Source organism: Strix aluco, chromosome 1 (assembly GCF_031877795.1).
Source record: "Strix aluco isolate bStrAlu1 chromosome 1, bStrAlu1.hap1, whole genome shotgun sequence".
In the NCBI taxonomy this organism is placed as follows: Eukaryota; Metazoa; Chordata; class Aves; order Strigiformes; family Strigidae; genus Strix; species Strix aluco.
In genome coordinates, this window is record NC_133931.1 from 69,611,124 (window position 1) to 69,623,865 (window position 12,742).

The following is a 12,742-nucleotide window of genomic DNA, read 5'->3' on the forward strand; positions in this document are numbered from 1 at the left end:
CAAAGGTGGTGTTTACTCCCCAAAATTATCATGCCAGACCATGTAATCCAAGAGCCTTGTCCATATACAAAAACTTCCTTCCTTACCTCAATGTTTAGCTGCTGGAAACCAAGTCTTCCTGGACTAACATGTAGTCCCATGCAGAGATAAGTTTTGTCCTTAGTAGACATCCCCTGCCTGGGTTTCTTTGTAGTGTGTTGGTAGTGAGGAGCTGGCCTTGACAACAGCACCATGTTAGTAGAGGAATAGTGTTTACCATTGTATATTTTGGAGAAACTTATCCTGTTCCAAGATGAGGTTTCATTTACTGTATGAAAGCAGTGCATCTGCCTGGTGGCTGCTTAGACAAAATGCCCTGCAGGCCATGGAAGTGTCCAATGAGCTGCCAAGACTGCAGGATCTGCTGTGGACTTAGGATAAAGTTTATTAGATTTGTTGCAATTTCATATTGTTTCTTAATAAAATAAAGAGATTAAGATTAGGAAATTTTAAAATGCTGCAGTCCAACATACTATGTAGTCCATTCTTCCTTTAGAGCACAATCAGGATGATGCAGAGGTTAGTTGTTCCCTAGAAAATGAAAGCCTGATGAAGTCCTTCAAGGCAGCCAGGAGGTATCCAGCTGGAATATTTGTATAATTTCAATATACTTGAAATATATTGGGAGGTATTTATGTTTTCTAAAGGAACTGTCCTAACACGTTTAGAGATCCAGAGTCTTACATAGATTTTTAAATAGTAAGAGCTCTAAGAAGAAAGGAAAGCGTTCTTTCATTCACCAAATCACTTCAAGGTCAGACTGTAAAACAGAAATTAAAAGAACTGTCTACAATTGAGGCATGTGCAAAGACAAAGCAGCATATTGGTAGTACTAGATATCGTTAATGGAAGAGAGGAATGCAATCCATGAATACATTGCTGTAGTCATACTGAGATGCTTTTATATGCTATAAACAGAAAAATGAAGAACCGGCAAATTCTTCAACAACATTTTAATCCTCCGAGTTTGCACACCAAAATCTTACTGGCTGTAAGGCAAAATTGCAAGACATATCTAGAGGAGATGAAGAGATGAGAATCTGACAGACAGGACATGGAAGTGTTTCTCCACACAGTATTACCCCCTGAGCTTGGGGACAGTCCAGACATTTATCTGGGTTGCAAGATGACCAAGACAGCGTAGTACTTACTGACCACTTATGAGCCAGAATGTGATGTATCCCCAGCATGGGAGCTGTATTTGAATGGCTCAGATGATGCAAGTTGGCTGCTGCTGGCATACAGTAAATGGGGTAACCCACAAAACACACTGTGCAGGCTAGCTCAAATACTGCATCAGTGTTGCTGCATTCCCTGCAGACAGTGACTTGTCTGGCAAAGAAACAAGGTTACAGATATAGAGAGAAGGCTCTCTAAGTACTTAAGCTCCACTTTATGATATGAACAGCAGCACCACGTAATTCAGAACTGTCCCTGACTGTGTCAAAATGTCACTAGTTTCCTAGCATATGAGGCCACAGTGCTGGCATTAGAAATAACATGTTTTTCTTTTGGCCTGAGGGGAAATTGAAATGCCTCTCTAAATAGACCTCACTTCTTGCCATAAATGCTATAGGACACAAGGATTAAAGGTTTTGACTGAAGGCAGCATTCTTTGTAGAATTAAAAAAGAGGAAAGAAAAAAAAAAGGAAAAAGAACAGTGTTGGTATGTAAGAGCAGAGTTGTGTTCTATGTTACCAATTACAGAATGTTTAGCAGTTATGCAGGTTCAGCTGCTCAGCAATTACCAATGAAGAAAAGCAATGCAAATTATATATTTATTTTAAAACGTATATACAATATGTGCATATGTATCTATAATATGTATACACACACACATGCATATATGTATGTGTATATACTTCCATATGAGAGCTGAAATATAGTGTGAGTGTGTATATATATACACACATTTTAGCCATCATTCTGCACCTTTTTTCTTGTTCATGAGTAACCTTATTATAGAGTTTGGATATCAGCAGAGAAACTAAAGATAATTGGAAAGTATTCTTCTTACATATCTTTATGGATTCCTTGATTTTATCCAAAGCCAGAGTGGAATTGAGAACAAAAACACTTTAAAAGGAAAATCAAGAGAATTTTTGTTATTATATACAGGGTGCCACAAAATGCTGTTGTTAGAGAATTAGAGATCCAAGACTGAAATAATTATCCAGTCTGCATAAGCCAATAAGCCACCTTAATTTTTGAAATACATTGTGCTTTTGCACTTTTAAATAGAAAATATTGAGCTACATCATACATTTTTTAAAAGCTTATCCAGACATAATAGAGATATATGTTCCATAATAATGTTCTGTGAACCTCCTTAGAGAACCACTCTCCTCAATTCCACACGGGCAGTCTAGTAGCTGCTTAGAGGTCTCCTTAGGTTGGTAGAGTACAAAAGGTTGACCATTTTCCTTTTCTGCTCTCAGGTGTGGAAAGACAAATCATTTCAAGAGGAAGAAATGTTTCATTGCCCTGCTTCCATATTGTTCTTATTTAAGAAGAAATCTGTGAACATTTTAAGTGATTTGTCCCTTAGTACAGCAGATAGCATACCCAAAATACTTAGTGTTGCTTTAGAAATACCTGTGAGGGTGCTCTGCAGGCCAGGGACTGCCTGTGGGCCGGAGGCCAGGGATGCTGTGGGCTCCCCCGGGTCCATCAAGGCAGGGCTCATACCACCGCTTCAGCCAGGAGCAGGGCAGCAGGGGAGGCACTGGGGCAGCCCCAGCCCCAGGCATCAGACAGTTCCCTGGGAACAAGGTTTCCATTATTGCCTGGAGTTGCAGAGTTTGAAACACCCAACAAAAACTTTACTTGCAGTTTACTGGTATTCTTTTTTTCCAGCTAGGCTGAGACCACGTACACATTGACATAATTATAAAATTAACGATACTTTGTTGAACTTAGTTTGACTGAGGGTTGGATAATAGTTTAGGTTGTTTCTGGTAACTTCTGATTTTATGTCATTTCTCATTAATGAAAGCAATATCAGACCTATTCCTTTTACTCTATATTTAGTCATTTGTTGGACAACATGACCACAGCAGTTCTGTAAGAATGAACTTAATGCCAGTATCTTCTTTCAAGGCTTCTTTCCCTTTAAAGTAGAAAGGGAAATTCTTCAGCTATAGTAAAATACTGTCCATTGCCCCCCAAAACCCATGCCAACAATTCAAATGAATATAATAAAAAGAAAAAAAGTATTCCATGGCACTTGGACATGAGAGTCAAGATAAACAGTCAAGTATTTATGAAGCTGATACTCAAAGCAAGGGGCATGAAGAGAGTAATTTATGGGCCCTGACCCACAGATTTCTCTCTCCCTGAGGCAAGACATTTGGCAAAAAAATGTAAAAACAAGTGCTGAAAGTTAGACATCCAAATCTATTACTTACCTATATGAATGGAATGATTTCCAAAGTTCTGTGTATTCTCAGGTCCCACTGACTTCACTGTCAATATGGACAAGTCAGAACCTTTGAAAGAAAGCAGATCACATATTTGAGTACCAAAGAGTGATTGAAACATATAATTACAGACATTCAAGATTAAAAATACTTCCTTTAAGCATTGTTCATCCAATTCTATAGCTCTAAAATAAAGATGATAGCACAAAGAGGCATTTGTGAGAGCTTGTTAAATTATGTAAATATAAAACATTAAGCATATGAATGCTACTCTTATTATTGGGGGAAAAATCTTGAAAAAGAGCATTTAGGAATTTGGAATTTTTAAACTGTATAAAATAGTCAATCTGCTATGCCTAATATTACTTAACCACAAACTTCATAAAAATAGAAATACACAGTTGTGTTTAGAAAGCTAACAAATATTTCCTCATGTGCACACACTATGAGTCTTGATAATCACATCCTGATCTATTGCATGCTGTTACATATAGTAACTGGACTATTCAAGGGGGGAAAAAAGACAAAGTAAAAAATTCCATCCCACCCACTCTATATTTCTGCTTTTTTTTTTTTTTCTCTGAGTGTTACATTGAAACAAACAATAAACAGCAGTGTGACATCTAATTGAAGCAAACTTTTAGAACACTGTCTGCCTTATGTGTTTACATTTACTGTTAATAAAATTGAAGAAGCTTCTTTGTAACTCTTTCATTTGTTCATGCATTCAATAAAAGAGCCCAGAACTGCAACAACTTCTGTTCACGTGCACTTTCCTGACACTTTTTCTGAAATCAAGTGTGGTATGATCAGGCTAGATCAAAGTAAATGGAAAACCTGCTTTAATTACTGACTCAAAAATAAAATCAACACCCTTATTGGTGCCACAGAATGTCTCTTCTGTTTGTGGTCTTTCAGCTCCTCACTCCAGTTAAAGAATAGTTGAACAACACAGCTTGTGTTGTATTGCCATTTTCTGCCACCCGTGGCTTGCACATGCGATGCTTCTAATGGGCACCACAGTGCACTTACAGGTAATCAAGTTAGGTGAGGTAACAATAACTAATTGATAGAAATAGCCAAAAATTCTTCAAAACCAATAATGTCTACTAAATTTGTTTAGGAAGTAGAGTATAACATACATACCAGTTTATTCTTTAGCTCCTTCTTTATGCCTAAATCCAACTCTTAATTTCATGTTCATATTTGAAAATATATATAATTGCTTGGAAACAAAACAATCCATAGTACAACAGATTTCCCATAAGCAGACATCCTTTTGTAACACACATCTCAGTGTAAATCCTCTCCCTCATTCACAACCCAACAGCGACAGAACAGCACCATGTACAACACGTGTTGAGCCTCATTTCAGAGCTGTTTTGCCTCTTGATGCTGCCAACACATCTGGCTGTGATGAAGATTGGACTGTGGAGGACTTCTTTAGGTTGTCTACACTGAATAGGAATGGGTGAGGCAAACACTTTGGTTTTCTTGAAGTTTAGCCTTGCTTGATCTGACAACTGACCAAGGAGGAGAAGGAACATTCTTTTGATGCTCTGGAGTTCCCAGACTCTTGTGGCACCTGAAATGGCAGCTCTTTGCCTGTGCTAAAGTGAGGACAGCTTTGAATTCCTAGGACTGAATTAGAAGTTTTTCAGCACTTGTTATAATATAAATGCAACTTTTGTTTTCTTGTCTTTTTTTTTTTTTTTTTTTTTTTCATTTAACAAACACAAGTAATACAGAAATTGGGGAGGAAAAAAATAGTGCTGTCATTCTCAACAGAAGGGGTTCCAAAGTATCTCAATTTACAGCTGTTCTCCTATTGATCTTCCCTAGAAAAAGTGGGACTCTGTCCGGGAAAGCAAATGATCCTGAACTATAGCTAGGGCTTAGAGTGTAGAGGTCACTCAGTGTGGACTCCAATGTATTGCTGGAATAAAAAGGGTTAATGCTGTTGTAGGTTGTGTGGGTAGGGAATGAGAAAGTAGCATAGGAAAATGTTTGCATCTGACAGTGCTTAAACTCCCTATTAAAATCCTAGATACAGTACTAAAGTGGCCATTTTTAGAAGAGTGTTGAAATTGGAGAAGGCTCAGAAAAGAGTTGCAAAAATAATTTCATTGCTAATGAAAGAGAAGGTTGAGAGGTGACTTGATTACAATGTATCATTCATGAAGAGAAACAAGGAGTGGGTACAAATGAGCTCTTTAATCTAGTGGTGAAAGGCGTAACAAAAATCAATGGCTTGACACGGAAGCCAGACAAACTCTTTATCATTGCAGGTCTTTGGGTCACTACGGAATGTCCTTTTATGAAGCAACATGAACTATCAGGCTTGGTAGGGATTAGAGGGTGCACTCAAATGGCTGTTACAGGACTAAGCTAATCATTTCCCTCTCCTGAGAACTTAAGTGTGGCAGGCAAAGCCCCCTCTTACCATTTGGTTTGTAGTCTCTCTGACTCTCAGATATGAGGCAAACAAGTGGGTTATTTATAAGATGTTTTGTTGGTAGATAGTTCATAAATTCAAACCATCTGCCAGCACATGGGGTGTGTGTGCATGTGTGACTATCCTTGTCAGAACCTTTGCTTGTTGAACAAAAGGGTGTTGAGAGACAATAGCTTCATGCAGGCACCACAATTACTACATTCTCGCAGTAGCATAACTGCATTTTATTACTCTTCAACAACTTTGTAACAAATATAAGCCTTCATTGGATTTTTGTAAGTTAGAGATTTCTGCCTCTAGAGAAAAAAGTCGTTTTTACTACTTCCAATTTCTCTTTTCTTCCCCTGATTTCCTGCCCTCATATGCAGGTAGAGAGAGCCTACAGTTGTCACTGCCGGTAAAATACTTCAGGAAACCAAGGGAGGTTAGTGTTCTGCCTGTGGGGTGATATGGTGATCATATGTGACCCTCAGTTTCTAAGCAGCTTCCTTCAGATTAACTGCAAATGGAATCATTCTCCAAGCAACACAGAGAGCAAGATGTCTGAAAGTGCTGACTTCTCTAACCTCTTATCTGAAAAATTTCTATGGGAAGTTCTTGCTCTGTTTGAAAGTCATGGCTCCGAGATATTATATCTCCTTTTGGCCATGGGCAGCTGTCTGTTGCTGAAACAATTTCCTCCTTACAGGTGGAGAAACATGGACAACAAGACAGTTGTGGAGATTTGCTGTAAAATGTCTGTGCAGCTCTAGGAATGGGTCTGGCCAAGAAACCCAAAAGACTAAAGTGAGTAACTTGTGGAAGAAAAGTGCTTTGGGGAACCTGGTGTTAATGAAGACAGCAGGGTTGCTTGGAGTACAGACTTCTTGATTTTGAGAACAGAATCACAGAACTGAAAAATTAATTTGGAAGGGACCTTTGGAGGTCATCTGGCCCAACCTCCTACTCCAAGGCAGGGACAATTTAGATCAGGTTGCTCAGATGATCACAGGAGAAGTCTAAGTGTCTGTGTAACTTCCTTTTCAGAAGGAGAATTAAAGACTTTCCTTTCTGACTGTTTCATTTCTGCTCTATATTTCTTATTTCTTTATATGCCTACTGTGGAACACATAGTTCTTCAGCTGTTGACAATTGTCTTCAAACTGTTACAGATCAGAATTCTGCTGGATAATTGCAATTGGAGCTACAATCTGTACTAATGACCTCATGATCTATAACAAGTCATAGGTCTTTGAATCCAGGCTGGAAATTTCCAGTAAATTGTCTCCTGCTATATCTTAGATTTAAATACCCAAGTGAGACTAGAAGATATTGCTGGATCTCAGAACACAGGCTGCCTTCACACAGGTGAGAGTGGTTTCTGCTCATCCCCAGGCACAAAGTAACTGGCAGTAAATGAAGAGGCTTTTGAGACTTTAAGAACATGAGAGTGACAGTACCACAGGTCCAGGTAGTGCAGTATTTTTTCTGCAAATGGTGGGGTAGGAGAAAGGAACTGGACATTTCTAGAGATTCTTCTCTTCTCTTCTCTGTCTGACCCCATAATCAGATGGGCAGAGACTTTCTGAATCAGAGATTTCATCCAGACTCTCAAGTCTGATTGCCACAGAGAATCTATCATCTAAGAATTTGTGTCTTTGAACCCATTTTCACTTCAAGATGATTTGAGATAAGGTGTTTCGCAGTTTAACTATGATGAGTTTGCAAAATCAGTCCTTATATTTGTCACTAGCAGTGAGGTAATTTTATCAGATGCTTTGTGGATTCTACATTGGGAGACAGTCCTTCTTATCTATTTTTCGGTCTTTTATAGATGTAGTCTTTCCAATCTGAAGAATCTTAACTCATTCAGTCTGTCAGCCTTTAGAAGCTGCTTCATACCATAATCATTCCTGTCCCCTTGCTTTTCTCCTTTTGCTAGCAGCCCCACATTCTGCTAGTTCATCAGTTTGGATGTGGCCCATAATGGTGAAATTCTGCCTAGCAATGATGGAGAAGCTTTTCCCAGATAAATCTGTGGCATAACAATGTCTAGTTTTACTCATGGGACTGATCTTCCTCCATCTAGCTTCCCAGCTTACTGTGGAAGAATCATAAGCATGTGTAAACCAGCCAGAGATGGAGATGTAGGAACACCCTTTCCTATGCTATATATGTGTTCTGGGTTCTCAGCTGCTAGCCTGGGTTGATCTTGTCATTGATCCTGTCTTGAAGATCAGTGCTTCCTTTCATGTCACTAAAACCTTTGTGTTGTTAACTTCAAGAGCAGGCAAGATGTCCATGAGTCATGTTGCTTGCAAGTCTCTCTTAGTAGGGAGAGAGGATTGCCTTGAAGCATGATGTCTGACTGCTGACAAAGAAGGAGCAAGATATGCATGAAACAAAGAGTATTTACTGTTGGGTTGATGTGCAGGGGAACAATAGAGCTGTGGAAGATTTATGAGACTGGAGAAGAGATTGATCAGAAGGAATCAGAGACAAATAATAGTGCCGGTGAACTAGATCAAACTGGGATGGAATGGTCCCCCTGAATGCTAGAGGGGAGCAAGTATGATGGATCTCCCTAAGGAATGTTCCTGATTGGGCAGGGAAAAATCCTACTTGCTGTCAAGAAGACTCCAGCTCGGGAAGCAGCTTGGGTCCCATCTACACCTCTGAGTCCTTTCACTGAGTGAAAGTGCTATTGGAAGAGTCTTAACCTGTTTCCAGCTAATCCTTCCTCCTTCCTTGATTTCCATGTGCTGGCTCAGCCCGTAGGATCTTCCTACTCCATTCTTTTGAATTACGAGTCTAATAATAAATAGTTGCTGACAAGGATCATGCCAGCTATTCCCCTCTCAAGGAGCTCATTGTTATGGGATCCTGGGAATGCCAAAAAGCATTAATAGGTTCAAAAAGGACAAATCCAGTGAAAAAAAAAACCCTGGAAGAGTGAGAAAGGAAAACAATATTTCTTATGTTTTATTTCTTACACTTTTTTTACCTCTAAGAGTGTGCTACTGTCTGGAATCAGACTCTGAATGGTTTGAGGAGAAACACTTGCTATAACCCATTATAGATTGTGTTATATGAATTATATTTATTATAATGAGAAGAGAATAGTAAATAAGATCTTAAAATACAAAGATGACATCGGGAGAAAAGAGGGAGAGCTTGTTTTTAAATACCTGGAATTTAGGAACAGATAAAATAAATTTAACTTTATAACGATAGTGCTTTACAACATTAGGGCAATGTTATAGCTGAAAATCTTAGGTAAACAGCTAAAAAAATGTTGAATAGTCATTATTAATAACAGCAGTAATACCAGTACTGACAAAAAAAAAAAATTTAATCTAATTTTAACACTTATCGCTTCTATTGCTCTTTTAAAAGAAATATTTCAGGAAGAGTTCCTTTAAATTCCTGGAATTCTCCGGGGTAATGCTTTTGCTCAGAATGATCTCTAGAAATTAAACAGTTAAAACAGAATACCTGTTCTGAGAAGTAAATTACATTAAAATTATGTGAAGGAAGGGGAAGAATGGGAGAATATTATTTCTGATCAGTCTGAATGAGAATGGAGTCTTATGAGGAAAAAATAGTGTATAAGTATAGAACTATACATTGTGTCACAGTGTATAAAAATAATAAGTGGATTTTTTTTCTTTTTCCTTGGAAACCTCTTTAGGTACTTTCTTTCATGTCTACATTATTTGACTGTTTGTCTACCTTATTTTTTTTGCTTGTTCCAGTGCATCTGTTCAGCAGCCTCTGGAAGACACCAGTCAAATACCTAGCCTGTATTTTGCATGGTAGTTAGTTAATTAAATTGACAGCAAATCGAACAGACCAAAGAAACAGTCTGAAACTCATACATTTCAGGCCATTCTAAGAGTGAATTACAATATTTCATTTCCACAGGAAAATTGTTTGTAAGTACTGTATACTCTATGTGCTAGATTTCTCAGGCATTACTGAGAATGATTAACTTCAAGTCAGCTGTTCCAGCCTTGATTTTCACAGATACTTTGCCAGTTAACTGCTGCCTCATAATCCTCCTCTTTGCAGAGGGAAATAAAGTAATTGCTGTCTAAGTTTCTCTCAGTGGGCTGCAGACATGAAACTCTGAATACATGTTCTGAGGTAACAGGAAAATTGCCCCCTTAGTGCTGTGAATAATTTTAACTTTTACTTTAATATTACTTCTTTATTTATCATAATATTTGCACACATTTTTAAAGTAAGCTTGAACGTTTGATTTCATCTTTTCTTTTCTGAATGACAACAAAGCCCTTAGAAAAGTAACCGTATATTATAAGAAAAAGGATCAGTAAGAGCTCACAAGGACTCCATTATCAGGAGACACTTGCAAAGACCATTTGTGTGAGATGGAAACCTGAATGCATTTTGCCACCTGAGAATTGTGGATTACTGTGCATACACTTGGAGTATTTTTATTACGTTTATAAAAATAGCTGGTTTTAAGATTTTGAATGGGAATGACCAAAAAAGAGAACATTTTTACATGAAAGAAATTTTTACTGAGAATGAAAAACACTGAAAATAAAAATAACTTGGTATGTTTAACCACTGGCTTGCCAGTGCATCTGGTAAAACTAGTCATAAAGGCATGTATCCCACACCTGAATCATGACACACAGGGAATTCAGATTAGGTTTCCCAGCTCCAGTGCTACCCCTAGCTACCGTTTTCCCAGTAAAATTCCTCTGGTAAACTAAATCAGACCAAGGCATGGGGTTGAGCACTGGCATGCCATCATCCGCAATGTTTAACTTTGAGAATGCCCCGGCATCAGTTTGACCAGGCTGCATTGATACTCTTCCAAATAGTCCCCAAGGCACAATTCTGGGGACAGAGTATGCTGAGGAGAGTTCCTAGTAAGCACCTGGGATGCGGCCACCATGTCTGAGGGAGGGAGATGGTGTGTACAGCTCTGTGGATGAAAGCTGCACCACGACGCCTGGTCCTGAAGCCTGAGGAGGCAGCTGCAGGCTCCGGACCTGGTCTCGCTCCTGCTGATCAGTGCCGATGTCTGCTCTTTCAAATAGTCACCCATGGTTTTCTTTTAAAAGGCTGCCTGAGATGGCAGCTATTGTTTGTATAATAGCTTGTTGTTTTGCTCATTGGTACTCACCTGGAATGTGGGAAATTTGGGTTCAATAACCTCATCAGCCCAGCCGCGGGGAATCCAAAACCAATAACGCTTTAATATAAAAATACAGAAGCCAGTCTTGAAGCGAGGAGTGGAATCTAGGTCTGCCCACTCCCAGATGAGTGCTGTAGGCACTAGGCCACAGAGTCATGTTCCCTCTTGCACTCCCTCTTACATCTTCTGTGGATATATTGCATTCTTTCCTCTGCAGACGTAGGGTTTCAACAGCAGCAGCCCCCTCCTTTCCCAGCTGTGTGGCTTGTGGTTAATGCATTCTCCTGGGAGAGAGGAGCTGTGGCTCTTGATCTTTTCAGATGGAGGATATTGACTGAGTCTCAAATGCTCCAGCCTCTAGGGAATTCATAAAGAAGGAGGCGATGATACAGACATTACCCTTCTTTTAGAAGAGGGCATGTGCCATCACACTCTGCACAGGACTCAGCAAAGTTACTGCATGCATGCCTGATGGCACAGTGCAGCTCCTGCTCTCTGGGTCCCTGTCAGGTCGTGGCTGCACACACATGCCTTCTTCTCAGATGGGGCAATTTCTGGGCACCAAGCCCAGGGAGCTTTCCAGTCAGACAGAGACACAGCCAAGTAACTCCGCTGACGGTGGAAGCCGGAGGTTTGGATCCATGCCGCACCTGCCCCAGTTCTGTCAGGAGACTTATGACCTTTTGGGGTATATAGCCCCTCCTCTTTAGGAGGTGGAGAAACATCTTCACCTCCTGGCAAGATGTTCTTGTTGTAGTTACCCACATTTTTATAAATTTGCCTCTTTCATCTTTTTATTTTTTTTTTTTTTTTGTCTTTAGGTTAGGTTCTTGTGAAGGCTTTTTGTGTTTAACCGAAGAACCTTCTAATATCAGATACCTTCCTGTACAGATGCTTGCAGACAAAGATTAATCCTGTTCTTAAGTCTGTTCTGTTTAAACAGATTCTGATCTTTAAGTATCTCACTGTAAGACATATTTCAAGGCCCATGAATCCATCCCACAGTGATTTCAATAGAGTCAGTTGAGATTAAGTGGTTTAGATTGTGATTTGTTCTGAGATTTCTAGATTTATTTTATACAGTCAGGAGGTGGGGATATCATAGGGATAAATGTTAGCCAAAATTATTTTTTATATTTATTCTCTGAAACAAAGCGTTTGGCATTTCTGTTCAAAATTAACAGAATTCTGCTATCTGATGGCTTTTCAAGGCTGTACATGAAATTAGTAAGTAACAGTAGTTGGAAGAGGGTTCCTGTAGAGTAAATGTTTTTCTCATAGAAAATATCATATAATTGGTCACCGTTAGCTAAGTGCACTGGCATCGAATGGGAACTGAAAGTGAATTGACCTCTTGCCCAACCAATTTTCCCTCTGGAGAATGACTTAAAGACAATGTTGATGAGGTGCAGAAAGATTACACTTGTGTTATCCGTGACAGCGAGGTCTTTCAATGCAGCTTGTCACAATACATTTGCAGTAGAAACTTATGCATTCTCAAAAAAACCTAAAATTTTGAGACTTTCTTTTTTATGCTGATATATGTAATTTAGTGCCTAACATGTACATTTTAAAATGCACACTATGTATATATAATATCTCCTGAAGGTATATTTAAACAGGTTTTCCCACTTGAAAGTCGGTATAATCACTTTCAGCTAATACATCTAAAAATTATA